This window comes from Sorex araneus, chromosome 5 (genome assembly GCF_027595985.1).
Source record: "Sorex araneus isolate mSorAra2 chromosome 5, mSorAra2.pri, whole genome shotgun sequence".
Taxonomy (NCBI): Eukaryota; Metazoa; Chordata; class Mammalia; order Eulipotyphla; family Soricidae; genus Sorex; species Sorex araneus.
The window spans coordinates 51485113-51504566 of NC_073306.1; the positions used below are offsets into that span (position 1 = coordinate 51485113).

Genomic DNA, 19454 nt, shown 5'->3' on the forward strand with positions numbered 1-19454 from the left:
TGGGGATTGAACTCTGTTTAGGTGTGTGTAAGTAAATGCCCTAACACAGTACTATTGCTTCTGCCCCTTAATGGATATTTTTGTTTGATTCTTAAGGCAATCCTATGAATTTATTTATTTATTTATTTATTGCTTTTTGGGTCACACCTGGTGATGCACAATGATCACTCCTGGCTCTGCACTCAGGAATTACTCCTGGCAGTGCTTAGGGAACCATATGGGATGCTGGGAATCGAACCTGGGTCGGCTGCGTGCAAGGCAAATGCCCTGCCTGCTGTGCTATCACTCCAGCCCCAATCCTGTGAATTTTTTATAGTAAAATCTGTGTATACATATGAAGGAACAGTGAAGTATAATCACCTAAGTCAGCTTGATGTGACTTAATTATATTGGAAAGTTAGATTTCCCCGATTTCGATGACCAGGTGCTTTCTATTATAGTATGTTGTCTGGGCAGCAGGCATAGTGGAGGAATATGAAATAGACAAAAGGCAGTTCTTTGGAGGCTATAAAGTGGAAACAAACTTCTTGCTGGTGGTAAAAATAAGAATGTCATCCTCCCCCCCCCCAGGTACATAGAGATTAAAATGGCAACAAAACTTTTAAGTTCAAATTCTCTAAAATGGTGTGTATAATCCAGTATTCCATTCCAGATAGCAACAGGAGGCAACTTTATCTTTCATTATAGTAAGGGATATAAGGTGCATGTATAAACATAAAATTTCTAGATTGATTTCCTGGGCACTTAGGAATCAATCCAAGGAAAGTACCTGAGTGTGAGGGTAAAAAGATAGAAACTTTGTGTGACTGGCAGCTCATACATGCTAGGACAGAGTCTCCCATTAAAGAAAACATACAAAAGTTGTTTTCCCCTTAGTTTGTCACCCATGCTTATTAAGTAGCCAAACTTTCTGAAAAGCTTTATTTGCTACCTTACTGTCTTAGCTTACTGGAGTCTGGTTTTCGCCCTTAGGACTTGTGTAATGTTTTACTAAGGTCACTAACATCCTCCTTGACACCACATTCAACAGACTTTTGTTTTGTTTTTTATTTTTGCAGGGGGTAGAGGGTGAGTATACCCTGTGGTGCTTGGAGAGACCATGTGTTGCCTGGGATTGAACCCAAGGTGCTTTCCCGCAAAACATAAGCTCCAACCATTGAGTCATCTCCTTGGCCCTCTTTGTTTTTAAGATTTTTTCTCAGCAAAGTTGACACTGTTGTTCACTCTTTTCTCCTGGAAACAGTCTTTTCTCTTGGGTCCAGTGACATGGCTTATCCTTCCTCCTACATCTCTGTTGTTCTCTAGTTATAGCTATTATGTGTTCTACTCTCTCTGAGTCTTCCATATTCTCACTGTAATCGCTCCACCTGGGTGATCTAATACACTTCCTGGGCTAATTAGTAACTACACCTTTTATACTCATGACTCAAACTTTTGTCTCACCCAGATTGCTCTCCTGTGCGATAGCCAGACACTCTTCTAGGCACTTGATAGTGTTCTAGGTATTAGTGAAGAGCAAGGCAGAAGGCAAGGATAGGAATTAAAAGACAAGTATAAATAAATAAAATATCAAATAGGATTAACTGCCAAGGTGATCTTAAAATCAGCACTACATGAGGTTTGAAAGCTGCTTTTTTTTTTTCTTTTTTGGGTCACACCTGGCGATGCACAAGGGGTTACTCCTAGCTCTGCACTCAGGAATTACTCCTGGCAGTGCTCAGGGGACCATATGGGATGCTGGGAATTGAACCCGGGTCGGTCATGTGCAAGGCAAACACCCTGTGCTCCAGCCCCTGAGAGCTGCTTTAATGGACTGATTGAAGCTTTACAGAGGTGGTAAAATTTAAGCTGACTGTTCAGTGACCAAAAGACTTATCTGAATAAAGGGAAGAGGGAACAGCTGGTACAAATACCAATCTAAGTCAAGAATGAAGGGTGTGAAACAATTAATTGAGGAGGAGACTGACTGGGAAGGACACGAGGGCAGGTGAGTTGACTGTGGCCATATAGGACCTGTAATAAGATGTGAAGACATTAGACTTGTTTGTCTGCTTCTTGTTTTTCTGTTTTAAAGCAGAATAAGGTCTTGATCTGAGATCAAATTTTAAGAAATAAAAATTGCCACTGTTTGGAGAATGGACTATACAGAAAGAGTTGGAAGCAGAGAAACGTAAGGGATGCTTTGTTGTAGGTCAGCAAGGTCTGTCCAGTAGCTTGAATTAGGATACTTAGTAGGGGACTTAGAAAACAGAGCGACAGATTGAAGAGAATTTGGAAGAACTTGATAGAACTTGCTAATGAACTTACATGTGGAATGTGAAGGAAAGAAAAATCCAGGGTGATTTCAGGTGTTTGGCCCAGGCAGTCGGGTAAATGGTGATGCCATGAATTAGATGGGAAAAGTTAAGGAAGCGGAATGAATTTGGGGAGGGAAGGGTAGAACAGAGGTTCCTAAATTTTGACCTGTTGTTCCTTTTTTAGGGGATAAAAATAACTCAGTGCCCCTCTCCCCTATCTGCCTTCTCTAAGTGAACAAGCAGAAAACCCTCTCCTCTCCTCCACAAGGGGCCTCAGAAGCAGCCACCTTCCAACCAAACTGGTTTGTTCCAGTGCTCCCCAGGGGTCCAGCCTTGCTCACTTTGGGAAACACTGGGGTAGAAAGTGAGTGCCAGCAAGAAGAGAGGGGCTGGAGAGAGTGCAGAGGGAAGGGGCTTCCTTTGCGTGTAGCTGACCCAGGTTCAATCCCGAGCACCCTTTTTGGTCCTCCAGACCCTGACAGGAGTGATTCCTCACCACCGAGCCAGAAGTAAGCCCTGATCACAGTTGGTTATGGCCCCCAAAACAAAACAGGTAAAATTAGAGACCCAGGTTGCAAACATGAGATCATGAGTTTGATTCCCGGTGCTTCCCACATGTCTTTAGTGTAGTTCTTACAGCTCTGTGGTCTTCGACCTTTGACATCAAAACAGAGTATGCGTGCTGTCTCTTGTGCAGAACCAGGCGTGTGTGACCCCTGGTCATGAAAATAACAGGAAGAAAGGAAAGGGAAGGGGTGGGAATAAAATTTTTTTTTCTTCATAGAGGGAAGCTATAATAATATATGGTTATGAAATGTTATTTCAAAATCTAGGCAGAGATATCAAGTAGGCTGTTAAATGGGCTCTGAAGTTCAAGGTGGTCACTGCTGGAGACAAAAGAAATGGAAGCCATTGATATTTAAAATTATTTAAAATTGGGGATGTGATTGAGGTTTCATAGGAGTGAAAAAGGAGAGTACAAATTAAAGAGGTTCCAGGTCTGGCCCTGGTCAAACAGAGGAAGAGGAGTCGGCAAAGAATGAAAATAAACCAGTGGAATACAAGACCCAGAAAATATGCTTTACGAAAACACCAAGGAAGAAGGTGTTTTAACAAAAGAGCAGTTGTTTGTGCTAAATGCCATTTAGAGGTTGGATAAGGTGGACAAAGAAGTGACCTTGGAATTTGTCAATATTGAGACTTTTTACTCTGATGTGAACAGCTTGAGCATCTAAAATGCTCGATTGGCATGAAAGAGGGATGGGGAATGTAGAGTATTGACAGCTCTCGAGAGGTACTGCTGTGAAGAAGGATAGATGTTAGAACTGACTGGCTAGCTGAAAGGAGAGGGAGAGTTTATTATTTTTTTTATTTTTATTTTTTTGCTTTTTGGGCCACACCCGGCGATGCTCAGGGGTTACTTCTGGCTCTGCACTCAGGAATTACCCCTGGCGGTGCTCAGGGGACCATATGGGATGCTGGGAATGGAACCCGGGTCGGCCGCATGCAAGGCAAACACCCTACCCTCTGTGCTATTGCTCCAACCCCAGGAGAGGGAGAGTTTAATGTTGATCTTTTTCTGTTTGTTTTGCTTTTTTATTTTTTAATTTTTAAATTTTTTTGCTTTTTGGGTCACACCTGGTGTTGCACAGAGGTTACTCCTGGCTCATGCACTCAGGAATTACTCCTGGCGGTGCTCGGGGGACCATATGGGATGCTGGGAATTGAACCCGGGTCGTCCGAGTGCAAGGCAAAGGCCCTACCCACTGGGCTATTGCACCAGCCCCTGTTAGGCTTTTTTAAGATGGGGAATTTCAGACTTTTCTCAATTGTGGTCTCTGGACCAATGTCCTAACGTACCAGAAATATAGAATCCTAACCCCTAACCAAGACCTGCTCTATGAAAAGTACAGTTTTATTTTTGGAGAGACCACACCTGGCTGTGTTTTGGAGGGACCACACCTGGCTGTGTTTTGGAGGGACCACACCTGGCTGTGCTCAGGGCTTACGCTGAGCTCTGTGCTCAGGGTTTCTTCCTGGTGGACTCAAGGGACCATATGTGGTGCTGGGGATAAAGGCAAGTGCCCTACCTGCTGTACTCTGGCCCTAAAAAAAAAAATTTTTTTTTTAAATGAGATCACCACTTGATTGTACGCACACTTGGGTTTGAAAAGCACAATGTTTTAAGAGCTTCCTAAGGGTATTTGTGATGCAGAACTAATTAATTTCTAATCTGTCTGAGAGCCACATAGTTTACTTCACTGGTGACTCACTATGAGTTCATCAACACATTTAACTGGTGTAGACCTTGGTTGAGAAATCTACTTAGAATATGTTTAAGAACCTGCTTGCAGTAATACCAGCTTACAACACTAATGTATCTAAATCCTTATTCTTAACTGTGCTTTAAAAAGGTGAGCTTTACTAGTGCTGGTAAGTGGCAGTACATATATATATATATATATATATATGTATATATATATATATTTTTTGTTTTTTGGTGGGGGCATACTAATGGTGCTCAGGATTTATTCCTGCCTCTGCACTCAGGGATCACTCCTGGTAGGAGGACTATATGTAGTGCTGGGGGTCAAACCCGGTTTGGCTGCATGCAAGACAAATGCTATACTTGCTGTATTCTGTTGCTCTGGCCTAGAGCATATTTCTATTCTGATGGGTATGAACCTGTAAAGAGAGGAGAATGATGATGAAAGAAAGAGGGGAAAGTTGCGTATGAAGATAAGAAGAAATTGGATCCAGGGTGGATATGAAAGGATTGATGGTTTCCGTGTTGCTTCTTTGTTGTCAGAGTCACGGGACTGATGAGGGCTGGAGGTTTATTGAGAGAAAATTTATGTCATTTTTGAGAGTAAGAATTTGAACCTATTAGGGGAGACTTAGGATTCTAGCAGTATTGAGGGACCTGTTTGAACTTTGTATTGATAATGGATAAAGTGATTCTGCTTTCTCTACATGCAAAACTTGTTGTGTACCTTAGCTTCTTTGATATAGGCGTGTGGGGTCATTGTTTTGGTTTAATGATGGGCTAGAGATACAGTACAGGGGTTAAGACACTTGCCTTGCATTCAGCTGACACTGGTTTGATATCTGATACCATTTAGGATCCCCGAGCACAGAACTGAGAGTAAGCCCTGAGCACAGCAGATGTGGCCCAGTACACCCTTCCCATCCCTCTGAAATAGGATAGGTAGGGTTAATAGCAAGTTTAGTTTATTAATTGAATATGAAATGGTGTATGGCACAAGGGAGCTGAAGGTGTTTGAGAGGACTGACTAGGCAGAAAGGAGAAATAAGAATGAGGGGGGAATATAATTTATTTTGAATTAACCTCTTACTTTCAGTCTTTACTTTTGTCTTGCGGGCCACATCTGCTGGGGGTTGAACCCAGGTTGACTACATGCAAGGCAACTTTACCTGCTGTACCATCTCTCCAGCCTGCCAGAGCTGCTATAATTCATACCAAGTGCCTAGAATGGTATCTGATAGTGAATGCCCTCCATCATCTTTCCTGGACCATAGAACTAGCCTCCTTTCATCTCTCGGCATCATTCTCATCTCTTGGTTATCTTTTTGGGGGGTGTGGTTGGGACACACCTGATGATGCTCAGGGTTTCTCCTGGCTCTGAACCTAGGGATTATTCCTTGCTGGGTTTGGGGGGAACCCTGATGTCAGGGATTGAACCTAGTTCAACCGCATACAGGGCAAATACCTTGCCCACTGTACTGTAAGTCTTGCTCTCTTTTTTTTTTTTTTTTGCTTTTTGGGTCACACCCAGCGATGCTCAGGGGTTACTCCTGGCTTTGCACTCAGGAACTACTCCTGGCGGTGCTTGGGGGACCATATGGGATGCCGGGGATCGAACCCGGGTCGGCCGCGTGCAAGGCAAATGCCCTACCCGCTGTGCTATTGCTCCGGCCCCAAGTCTTGCTCTCTTTTTAAAAAATCTTTTTATCTGTTGTCCATACTGAAGCGAAAGTGCTCTCTGAAATGTACACATCTTAATTCTGTTTAGCAGAGATTATTTCCTATATGACTCAGTGACCTAAATAATCTAGTTTAGTCTCCGAGACCAATGTGGTATATAGCTCTCTCTCTCTCTCTCTCTCTCTCTCTCTCTCTCTCTCTCTCTCTCTCTCTCTCTCCAGCCTCTCTTCACCTCGTGTGTCTACTTGCCTTCCTTCTTCTGTCACACAGTTTACTCAAATTCCCCAGGCTCCCTCTGGTACTTGGGATGTTCTCACCATCAGTGGGAGCCTTCCTATACATCCTTAAGAGGTTTAATTTCTATTAACGGTATTTCATATAGTTTATAGAATGAGTCTTTAAATGAGTTTTTTTTTAAATTGCTATATAATAAATGCAATGAAGTTAGGTGTGTTTTTAAAACCTGGATCTGAATACGGAGCATGGAGTGGAATGAAACATGGAATGCTATGTGAAGCCTATAAGTGACATTTCTAGCTAATTGGTCCATCTGTGGAAATTGGAGAGGAAGGTGACTTGAAATTTCTTACATCAGTACTTGAGGCACTGAAGCAGTTAATATTTGAATCAGTGAACACATGATTGAATGGACACATTATCTACCAACCTCATAAAAGTTGTTATGTTCAAGGTGTGGGTCATCGGGATTGGCTTTCTAACAAGTCAGACCTGAAAGCCAGTTCCTTTAGGAGAGAAGGTAGATTGGAGAGGGAACGCAAAAATTGGGGCTGAAACACACCTAGGTGAGACTCTATTTATTACCACTTAACCAGCTATGGGAATTAACCTTTCTCTGTTTCTTCCTTATTTATAAAATAAACATGATGCTGTTTTCTTGATAGGGTCATCCCAAAGATGACATTAGGTAATAGAAACAATTTAGTTCTTTTTTTTTTTTAAAGGGTAATTGCTGTGACTTGCTGTTTAACTGCATGTGGACCCTTTATATGTTAAAGCGAGCCAGTGTGTCCTTTTCAGCCAGTTTTCTTAAAGCTGGCAAATAACCGATAATTTTAGCGATGTGGTTCTTCTACTAAACCCCACAAACATGGGCTAATTGCAAAGAAGCCTTGTCTCAATTATAGACTGCCTGTTAGAAAAGAAAGCGGCAGAGCCAGGTGGCAGCTCTCAGGGATGTGTTTTAAATAGATACCCTAATCAGAAGCTAGCTGTATCAATTGCTTATTAATAAGTGCTTCCAAAGGAACTTAGAAGTTCTTAAGTCCTTTCGTTTCAGTCCCAATCTTGTTTGTAGTCTCCATCATTTTTTAGGTAAATAAGACTTCTTAGATAAGATGGGAAAGAAAAGAAAAGATCCCAGAGGTGGGATTTCTAGAACCTCATCCTGCCTGTTTCTTGCTTCCTTAACATACTCCTTTCATATGGTAGATATGGTTAACTGCTTTTTTCATTCCAGGAGTTAAAGTTTAAAAATAAAATATCTTGGGAGAATTATAAAGAGAAAAACATTATTTTAGAAGCTCTATCATAGTGTGAAATTCCCTTATTAGCACAATTTAAGAATTTTCTTTTGAGAATTGATTAACATTTTTGGAGTTTGGTCAGGCCCAGGGCCTTGATACATAGAAGGCATGTCCTCCCCCACTGAGCTACATTCGCTGCTTATTAATTCATTCTTAAACAAAATATGAATAGTGGGCCAAAGAGATAATACAGTGGGTAAGGTGCTTGCCTTGCACGTGGCTGATTCTGGTTAGATACTTGGCACTGCGTATGGACCCTTGAGCCCTGCCAAGAAGGATCCCTGAGCCACAGAACCAGGATTAATCCCTGAGCACTGCCAGGTGTGGACCAACCTGTTGGCCCTTAAGAATTTTGAATATTGGGGCTGGAGTGATAGCACAGCAGATAGGGCGTTTGCCTTGCACTCAGCCGACCCAGGTTCGAATCCCAGCATCTCATATCTCATATGGTCCCCCGAGAACTGCCAGCGGTAATTCCTGAGTGCAGAGCCAGGAGTAACCCTTGTGCATCGCCATGTGTAACCTAAAAAGCAAAAAAAAAAAAAAAAGAATTTTGAATATTTCTGGGGCTGGAGAAGATAGCTCAGTGGATATCACTCCTGGCAGTAATCAGTGGAGCATGTGGTATTGGGACTCCCATATGCAAACCATGCACTAAGCCCATTGAGCTATCTCTTCAGTCCCGGAAGTATTAAAAATTTGTTTAACTTATGAAATAGACCTAAAGAGTATAAGACTGAGATCCAACAGGATTAGTAGGAAATTCCTATGCAGGCTTATTTGTACCTGAAGAGTACATCTTCCTGTCATTTGCCCACTTTATTTAAAAATCTTCTGGATTCTCTCTCCTGTGGGCATGAGGGATAGGGAAGAAGGGAATGAGAAAATAAAAAAACCCCAAAACAAGGCTTACAGAAATTGACGTACCTTCTCCAACTTGTTTTTTACACCACTCTTCCCTCCAGTTTCCTGATCTCTAACATGAGTATATGTAGTTGTTAATCTCATGAGACCCTGAGTTCAATCCCTGGCACCTAAAGATTTTTGTTTTCAATATATGTTTTGTTACAATAATATAATATTCTTGTGTAACTCCCAACATCTGACTCTAGTCCTTCCTTCCTTCCTTCCTTCCTTCCTTCCTTCCTTCCTTCCTTCCTTCCTTCCTTCCTTCCTTCCTTCCTTCCTTCCTTCCTTCCTTCCTTCCTTCCTTCCTTCCTTCCTTCCTTCCCTCCTTTTCTCCCTCCCTTCCTCCCTCCCTCCCTACTGCTTGCCTGCCTGCCTGCCTGCCTAAAAACTACAAATTCCATCTCACTTGTATTGAGTAACACAGTTCAGCTCTTTTCTTCTTAGCTGAGGTTCTTAGATTCTGCCCTGTGCATAGCCCAGGATTATGAGAGCTGGACAAAATTTGCATACAGAACCTGGGAGACTGTTTCTTTTCTTCTTTACATTCTTTTTATTTGTCTTAGTCCTGAGCTTTGTCTTCAGCTCTGGACAGAAAAATTAGGGTTTGCTTTATAATTGGGACTTCACTTGGTCAGCCCATAAGTCAAAGCTTCAAAAATGAAAACTTCATCCCATGGCATTTCTTTCCAATTTTTTGTTTTGTTTTTAGGCAACACTTGGCACTACTAAGAGCTTACTCTTGCTCTGCACTAAGGGATCAGTCCTGGGTCAGCTGTGTGTGCAAGGCAAACACCTTACCATACTGTATCTCTCACCCCTCATCTTTCCTTTAAGCTGTTCCAAAAAACTCCCATCATTTTATTATTTCTGTCTTTTGCTTTGTTGTGTCAGTGCGGTGGTGCTGGGGGCCACGAGTGTATCACGTCTCGTGGTGCTGGAGTTGAGGGATGCTGTGTCCAAGATTAAATCCAGAGCTTCACGCATGCAGGGCATATACTTTACCAGTTGAGCTACACCTCCCAGGCCCATATTTCTCTATTTTTTTTGTTGCTATCTTTCTTTTTAAATAATATTTTAGTCATTGTGCTTTATAATACTGTCATTGAAACTGTGGCATATATACACATGGAATGCTGTTGAACTGTAAGATCAGATTGTGTAATTTGCTGCTGTGTGGATGGGACTGGAGGGAATCCTGGTGAATGAAGCCAGCCAGAAGGAGAGGGCCAGAAACAGATGATCTCTCTCATATGTGAGATATAAAGAAACACAAGAAGGGAATAATAAGTGGCCCCCAACAAAAGAATCTGGTGGGGAGACGAGGGAGCAGGGACTTGAGGAGAGGGCTTTCCTGAGACATACTCTGTCTTTTCTTTGGGAGAGGGCGTCCCACACCTGGTGATGCTCAGGCATTACTCTTGGCTCTACACTCAGAAATCACACTTGACAGTTCTCAGGGGACCATATGGGATGTTGGGGAATCAAACCTGGCTTGGCTGTGTACCGGGAAAGTGTCTTACCTGCTGTACTCTCACTCCAGCCCTAACATACTTCTCTACCTTAGTTATAGTTTTCTAGCTCTTTAGGAGGGTGAAGCAGGGATGGATTATATGGTGTTGGAGGCGTGAAAATTGGTTGAAATGACTTGCAGTGTTGGAAGCAGGCCACATGGTGGTCTGTGGGGGTATGTTAAGGGCTAAGATGGGCTGTGTTGAAAAGACAGGGATAGTGTTCAAGTTCATCTTCCCAGAATTAGGCTTCTAGCTCAGAAGCCATCTTTCCATTTTCCCTTAAGACTGAGTTTTGACATAGAAATTTTACCCAGATTCCTCCTGTAACCCTTCATGGATTTTAGGGGTCAGGTTCAGTGGGATAGTAGGCTTTACAGTTCTCCCATAAAAAGGTTGATAGTTAGAAAAGTAGAGAGTAAGTTTGAATACAGAGCAGTACTATTTTTAGTTCTAATTCATGGTGGGATAGTTCGGATCCCTTCTGAGGAGTCAACATAGAAGGTAACTTAACAAGAGTGAGTATGGTGAAAGGGCTTTTGGAGTTAGACTTAAGTTTAAATCCTGACAGCTTGGACTAGAGAGATAGTACAGGGTCAAGATACTTGTATACACCACTTGTATACTTGTCTTGTATACACTTGGCCCCCATTCAGTCCCCTTTACTACATGGTCTTCTGAGCACAGAGCTGGGAGTAGCCCCTAGGCACTGCTGAGTGTGACTCAAATCCTCCACATACCCCCCCAAATTTCTGACTGCCATTTTTAGCAAACTGTGCCAGAAGACCCTGGGCAAGTTACTTTCGAAATGTAGATTCTACTTGGTAATGTTGTTGTGATATTTATTGTATAAGACAGGAAATATATTTGGATATGATAGATACTCATCAGATGTTTGGGTTATTTTCTTACTCATCTTTCAGAACATCTTGTTTTAGTAGAATCCCAAGTTTAGCCCTAAAGCAGTTGTGTGACTCACCCGTTCCAAGCTTCACCCTTTCCAAGTTTTCTTCCTGAAAATGCCTTTAGCTGGTTGATTCTAAGGTCCATCCCAGTTCCCAGATGTTATATGAACACTGCGGAGATTATCAGGGAGGATATAGGTCTGTTAACTTAAGGAAAGACAGTGTCATCTGCCCTGGTAGCACAAAGGAGGTCTCCTGGAGCCAAGGAGAGAGACACCAGCTACCTTCAGAGTCAGGATCTCCACTCAGCTCTTGTGCCTTTTCTCACAGCTCTGGGTGGGTGTTGGTGAAGATATTGGGGACAGGCTTTTGGGTCAGCTCAATCTTGGTGTGAGTCACGCCTTACCTATCATTTTCTTTCTGTTTTTATTCTGTTTAGGTCAGGAGGCAGCTGCCACTGAAAAGCAGTGATTGATTTCAAGACAGTAAGCATCAAGGGAGTAGCCAGAGGTATTGACTGAAGCTTAAATTACCTAAATGGTGAGTATGTTGTACAGGAAAATCTGGCCACACTCATGGACTTAGCTGGCTTCTGTAGTCTCTGCAATTTTCCACCACTGAAGGAACAGAGGGAAAGCCAGTATTTGTTGCTGTTCTATTATAAGCCAAATACCATGCTAAATACTCTACATTTTTTCATTTAATCAGCCAGTCAACCATACAAGGGTAAAAATCACTGCATGAAATTGTCAACCTTCAGAATAAATCTAGCTACATATATTGTATGCTTACTATTTGTCAGGCACAGTCCTGTTCCACATATCATTTTTTCCCTTTTATTTTTTTATTTTTCTTTTGTTTAATATATCTAATCTCTTTTTTGTTGTTGTTGTTTTTGTTTTTGGGTCACACCCGGCCGATGCACAGGAGTTACTCCTGGCTCTTCAGTCAGGAATTATCCCTGGCGATGCTCAGGGGACCATATGGGATGCTGGGATTAGAACCCGGGTTGGCAGCGTGCAAGGCAGACGCCCTACCCGTTGTGCTATCACTCCATCCCCTATCTTATCTCTCAATATTTTCATCAAATGCCGTGAAGTTAGTGCTGTTATTCCACATAAAGGAAATGAGCTTACAGGAGCAATAGTAAATTCTTCAAGTTCACACCAGTTACTTAAATTGTAAGACTGGATTTCAAAAGGAGCCATTAAAAAAAAAAAAATCAAGGAAGTGACTATTTGGTTGAAACTGTGACTGACAACCTTTAGAGAGCAAAACCAATATGTAATTTTTTTTTTAAAGTTTTATTGGGGAGGGAATAAGGGGAATACTGGTGGAGGGAAGTTGACACTGGTCGTGGGATTGGTGTTGAAGTATTATATGCCTAAATCAACTACTAATGACTTTGTAAGTCACAGTTCTTTAATAAATTAAAAAAAAAGTATTTAAAAGGACTGGGGTTAGGGGGAGGAAATGTTTCATTTGACAGCTTGCTCCTTTCCTTAGCCCTTTCTGGATTAAGTGTGCTATCATTTTATTTTTAATTTCTTTTTGGTTTGGGGTTATACTTGGGTTACTCCTGACTTTGTGCTCAAGGATCACTGTTTTGTTTTGTTTTGTTTTTCACTCCTGGAGGTGATGCTCAGGGATTACTCCTGGCTCTGCACCCAGGAATTAATCTTGGCAGTGTTCAGGGAACCATATGGGTTGCCAGGGATTCAACCCAGGTCAGCTGTATGCAAAGCCAATGCCCTACCCACTGTACTATTGCTTCAGCCTCTCAAGGGTCACTTGGTGGTGCTTAAAGATCATATGGGATGCAGGGATGAACCCAGGTTGACCACATGCAAGACCTTACCTGCTGTACCATTTCTCTGTCTCTCTCTGCCCTCCCCCCAACACACACACACACACACACACACATATTTTATTGTTTGTTGTCAGCCAAGTCAATGAAAGTACTAATGATAATGATACAGAAGAAACTTGAGCAGTGGTGAGTGGTCAGTAGCTGAGTGTCCATCACAGAAAGTTTTCCCTGGGGTTACTGTGTAATTGGGCAATCAGTGTGCTTCTGGGATAGGATACTGGACATAGTGAAGGAATCTTAATGCAGTGTCTCAGACTCATGGGAACCCCTCTTGGGAATGAGGTGTAGTTAGGAATAATACAGACTCTTCTTGCTGGAGTGGGAAACTTCAAGGCAAACAGTTGCTCTGTTAATTAGTTCAATATTCTTGTTTCATTTCTTCCCTGGAGCATTTTTCCTACCTCAGGGAACTGGGTTATGAAATTAATTGTTGGTTGGGAGGAGTTGAAGCTAGTATTAGTCTGTTTCTCTAATAGTACTTTAGTGTTTTATTATTGGAGAACTTTTTTAAAAAAAAACTACATTTGATTAATTTGGGGATGAGAAAAAAATTTTTTTAAAGTGCCAAGGATTGAACTCAGCATCTGTGTGTGGTATATACTCTGCCATTGAATTACATCCATGACCGTGAAAAATAATTGTTTTTGTTTTGTTTTCTCCTTGGTTATGGGACAGGAGACAACCAAGTGAATTTTCAGGGTTTTCCCTCCCCATGTGTGTGTATGTGTTGCTGCTTGGACACTGCAGTGCTAGGGGGCTCTATGGTCACATCTGGAAGTGCTTGGGGGCTTCCACGGATACTCAGGGATGGTGTGGTACTAGGAATTGAACCAGGCCAGCTTCCGAGCATGCACCCTAACTGCTGGGCTATCCCCTAGCCCCTGTTTTGTTTTTTTGTTGCCACTTTTGTTTTAGGAATAGAATATAAGACTTCATGCATACAAGGCGTATATATACTCTGCCACTGAACTACATTCCAGGTCTTTGATTTTCTTTTTTTGGAGGGGTGAAGATTCAGTTTGAGTCATTGATGATCTCAGGGGTAGCTCCTTGCAGTGCTCAGGGGACCATATGTGCTGGAGATCAAACCAGGATCATCTTCAAGCACCTTATTTCCCGGACTGTCTCTCTAGCTCCTCAGACTCCTGATTTTCATTTAGTGACACTTAACTACATATACCTGGTTTTACTTAGAGGATTTTGCTGTATACTGGGACTGAGGTTCTGATACTTAAAAAAAAATTGACCACTTTTGAAAAGATAGAGCAGCAGGTAGGGTGCCGGCCTTTCTTGTTGTCTACCCAGGTGTGATCTCTAGCGCATATGGTCCCCTTACCAGGAAGGAGCCCTAAGCACAGGGCCAGGAGTAAAGCCTTGACACTTACCGCAATCATGTGTCGCTGAGCGATGTTTCAGTTTGTGTCGCTTCCATCAGTGATGAACCCTACTCTATGAAGGTGGTCCTAATAGGGGCGAAGTGTGTGGTGGGCTGCACCATCTTGGTGTGTGTAATTATACTCTGACGTTCATACGACGATGCAATCTTGCAACGACGCATTTCTCAGAATGCGTTCCTGTTATTAAGTAACACATGTCTGTACATGCCTAGCACAAGTCTCGGAGCTAAGTACAGAGCATTTAACAAAACAAAAAGTTCTTGCACTCAAGAGCTGTAGTCTCTGGCTGGGGATGTGGCTAGTGATAGAGTGCCGACTTTGCATTGAGAGGCCCTGGGTTTGATCTCCAGCACTCCTTCCCCCAATTCTAATAGCTCAAAACAGATAATGAAAAAAAATTGATCAAAAGATGGATACAATAGATAAGTATTGACTACTAGGCTTACTGTTACAAAAATCAAAAGCAGGGTAAGATGATGGGGGAGGAGGATTGGGGATTGTGACTTTGTTTAAGGTGACCAACCACTCTGAAGGCTTCTGATTAGGTTCTTCTTATTTTTAGTCAAGTAGTTTTTTTGTTCAGAGGTCATGCCCACCTGTCTTCAGGGCTAATTCCTAACTCTGTTCTCAAAGATCACTCCTGGCAGTGCTCAGGGGACCTTTTGGGGTGCCAGGGATTTAACCAAGGATGCAAGGCCTTACTCGCTGTATTATCCCTAGCTCCAGACATTTAGAGTTTTTTAGGAAGTAGGGCGTGAAGGGAGGCAGGGGGATGAGAGCTAGAGAACCACCCATATGAGCATTGGTAGTGTGGTATTTTAAGCCAAGATCTGAAAGAATCCATCTTGGGAGATATAGAGGAGCCAGTAATTTAAAGAAAAAGGAACAGCAGGTGTGGAAGACGAGGGCTGTGAGTGTGATTCATCATATTCAAGGACCCAGAGGAGGCCAGTGTGACTGAAGTGGAACAGCAGGTACAGAGAAGTAAGAGAGGCCAGCCAAGAAGAATGAAACCCAAATCCCAAGGGACCAGGTTAAAGATAATGCATCTCTCTGCCCAATCATGCATTTTACTTTAAGCATTATGAGAGTTCTGAAAGTCAAGATGCAGAGGACTGACATGATCTGACTTCAGTTCTGGGATAGAGAGAGTTCAGCAGGCTTGTTTAACATGCATAAGTTCTGGGTTTGATCCTCAGCGCTTCATAGAATCCCCTGAACACTGCCAGGACTGAACCCTAAGCAGCCAGCCATGGTGGTACTTCCAGGTGTGGCATAAAAACAAAATAAATGCTAGCTCTTGCTGCTTTGGGAGAGTAGACTACAGGGAGAAGAAAGAGAAAGTGGGAAATGAATGACAGAAGCAGGAAACTCGGTCCAGGAGCTTTTGCAGTTGGACTTTTTGTAGGACTTGAATGTAAGTGACCTAGAATAAGATGGTAGTAGGCAGCCAGAAAGTAATGGACTTTAGGTATATTTTGAAGACAGAGTCAAATTCTAATTTTCCCTGTAGAAAGGTTTGACTTATCAGGAGTTAACTTCTGGGTAATTTGGGTTTGAGGTTGCACTGGAAACCTCCAAGGGATTTGCGGGAAAAACTGAAACTCACTGAGCCAAAGATAAGGATAATAGATGACCCCTCAGGAGTCAGGTTATAGTCACATGGAATCATGCTGATAAGTCTTTATTTTCATTTGTGTTACCGTGATTTTACTTAAACTATAAAATTAGGGATCCAGGGAGGAAGCACAAGGATTGAAGCCCGGGATCCCATCCCTGGCATTGCCTGGCTCCCTAGGCATCAAGCGGGGAGTAGCATCTAAATGCCACTGGGTGTGATCCAAAAACCTAACACTGCCACCCCGAAGTTAGAATGAGTATATTACAGAATGATAGAAAATGAACAGGTGAAAAAAAAAATCAGACCATTCAGAGATAATTACCATGTAGCACTTGAATATGGATGAGGGCAATTAATTTCTTTAATAGTTTCTAGGTTAGACAGTCAGGAATATGCTACAAAGATGATGTACTATAATTAGATGTTTAAATTTTTTCATGTGACTCCCCCCCCCCCCCCCCCAAGACAAAAAGAATTAGGACTGGGCATACAAGTATGATGAAGTACTGATGAATGAATTGGTATTTATCTAGAAGAGACGTTTTTAGTGGCATTGTGAGGTCTGTTCTTGATTATATTTTTAACAACTTGGATGAAGAGATAAAGGATAATTTGGCTATTGGATTTGTAAGTAATGTTTGCAAGGTCCAGAAAATAAGATAGTAAAATAGTTAGACAAACGTTTGTTTTGTTTTGTGATCACACGTGGCCATTACTGAGGATTCTGTGGTCAGGAATCAATCCTGGCGTTGCTTGGGGGGACCATATTTTGGTACAGGGAACTAAACCTGGGTTGGCTGCTACCCACTGGACTATCCACTCCCTAGACAAACTACTGATTGAAAACAACCTTGCATATAAGCTAAAACTTAAATGTTACTTGAGATGTGGATCAGGTAGGTCCTGATCTTACAAGCACTTCATACGTTAGCTCACCTTTTAAGGTGGTAGCTGTTAAACGCATAGAAAAATAGAAGCAATTTAACAGATACCCAGTAAGTCACAAAACCAGGTTTGTTTTGTTTTGCTTGGTTGTGTTTTTGTTTTTGTTTCTGGGTCATACCCTCTAGTGCACAGGGCTTCCTCCTGGCTCTGTGCTCAGGTATCAGGGGATCTGTGCTGCGGGCTCAGAGAACCATATGTAGTGCTGGGAATTGAACCCAGGCGAGCCACAAGCAAGGCAAGTGTCCTACCCATTGTACTCTCCCTGACACAGTAAAATCAACATTTGACATTAGGTTATTTGTCTCTAAAGCCTTTAATCTTTAATCATTGCATCTCACTTTGAACAAAAGATATCAGAAGTAAACCCTGAGGCCTGATTATACTGGTGGTATAATCCTGCCTTGCAGGTAGAGCTCATGCTGAATTCACTGTGGTTCTGTTCCACATGCTGAGTTGGATTCTGGGGAATCCCGGATTCCCGGTGGAGAGTGTGACCCCTGGCAAGTACCACCGTCAGAGGTGTGCAGGTGTGTCTGCCCTCAGGTGCAGAAATGGTAACAATAAAGGGAAAGGAAAGGGTGGAGAGAGTTCCTAGAATTTTGGTTATTAAAAATAGGATTTTATAAATGGCAAATAATTGACATATCTTGTTTAAGGCTGTGATGATGACTTACATCTATTCTGAAATGATTACCAAAATAGATTATGGTCATACTCTAAATTTTAGAATTCCTGGAGCGCATGGTCGTCGCACTTGTAGCCGTGCAATCTTTCATATTCTATACCACTGAGATACAAAAAGTAGCACAAAACATTTCACTGATATACAAAGAGTAGCACACAACATTTGATAGAGTTTAAAGTAGAAGGCAATCAATCTCATGGGGAATGTGTGTGTGTGTATGTGTGTGTGTAGATACAGATAAGCATACCAGGCTCAACCTTTAACAAACATGTTAGTAATCTCATACAAGGGCTTAATGGCTACAGGATGAAATACAACAATCTTCACACACTTTCCTTTTTTTTTTTTTTTTTGCTTTTTGGGTCACACCTGGCGATGCACAGGGGTTACTCCTGGCTATGCACTCAGGAATCACCCCTGGCCGTGCTCAGGGGACCATATGGGATGCTGGGATTTGAACCCGGGTCGGCCGCGTGCAAGGTAAACGCCCTACCCGCTGTGCTATCTCTCCAGCCCCACACACTTTCCTTTAAGAAATTTTTTTGCACCATTTTTAGCACATTATTCATAACAAGCATTACAAAATTAATTGTTTCGGTTCGCTTTAGGGGGCACAGTTTAGGATTTGGGGTGGAAAGATTCAAAATGTGGTGGGAAGGTGCAATGGTGGGATTGGTGTTTGAATATTAAATGTAATGTGTTGTGAACAATTTTACAAAAAAAAACAAAATAGATTACACTAACATCCATTTTCTCCTATAGATACATTCAAAAGAAAAGAAAGAAGAAAGGAAAAAGGAAAAAGTTCTTGTGGTGTGTATTCTTAGAACTTGTGTTTAACAGTTATCCTTTATATTATGTAGCATAGTTCACTGTAGTCATTGTTTGAGTTTTTTTAGGGGGAGTGAGAGTGGTTTGGACCATATTCCTGGGTCTCAGGTGGTGCTTTGGGTCTATTTCTGGGTCTGTGCTCAGGAGTGACCACTAGCAGTGGTCAGGAGACTTTATGTGGTGCTGGGGATTGAACTGTGGTCAGCAGCATGCAAGGTAGGTTCCCTTACCCACTGTACAATCTCTCTGCCCCTGAATTGCTTTAATTAATTGCTTTTGTGTTGGCCCGTACCCAGTGCTTTGGGGCTACTCTGCTTGGTGCTCTGGGAACCAGGTGGTCTTATGCATGTGCTCCAGCCTTGAGCCATCTCACTGCCTCATCATGTTGTATATCACATCCCTAGAATTTATTCTTCTTGTGTTTAATTCTTCATGTATTTTGTATATGAACCTTTTATCACGTATCTGGTTTGAAAATATTTTTCCCTTTTACATAGATTGTTTTTCTCTTTCCTTTTTTTCCCCCTCACTTGGCCACACACAACAGTACTCGGGGCTCATTCCTGGCAGGCTCCAAGGACCATATGGGAAGCTGGGGATCAAACCTGGGTCAGCCATCTCCAAGGAAAACACCCTCCCTTCTGTACTATTGCTCTGGCCCTGGTTGTTTCATATTTATTTTTTCTTCATTGATGATTTTTTTTTTTTTGGCTGTTGCAGAAGCTTTTGAAATTTGATGTAATTCTGCTGGTTAATCTTTTTTTTTTTAATTTAATGCTTGTGCTTAATGTCAACATTCAAAAAATGACTACTAAAACCCAAGTGAAGGAATTTTATTCCTGTTTTCTTCAGGAATTCTATGGTTTCAGATCTTGCACTTAAGTCTTTAAACCCATTTCAAGTTAACTTCTCTGAGTTGTGCTAAGATCAGTTTTCAGTTTTTAATATGTGACTCTCCACCTAGTTTAGCACCATTTATTGAAGTGTCTTTTCTTC

The 19454-nt window shown here is 42.0% G+C and overlaps 1 protein-coding gene across 4 annotated transcripts in view; it reads left to right on the top strand.

The window, feature by feature from the left end:
• LUZP1 (leucine zipper protein 1) overlaps window positions 1–19454 on the top strand; it is a 98491-nt gene that overhangs the window by 57721 nt on the left and 21316 nt on the right. For 2 of the 4 annotated variants that reach the window (XM_055140305.1, XM_055140304.1), the window contains exons 2-3: window positions 11549–11649; window positions 18390–18440. The gene's annotated coding sequence lies outside the window, so the exon portion shown is untranslated. The remainder of the gene's footprint in view (window positions 1–11548; window positions 11650–18389; window positions 18441–19454) is intronic. The other 2 variants (XM_055140306.1, XM_004603417.3) reach the window with 1 other exon arrangement.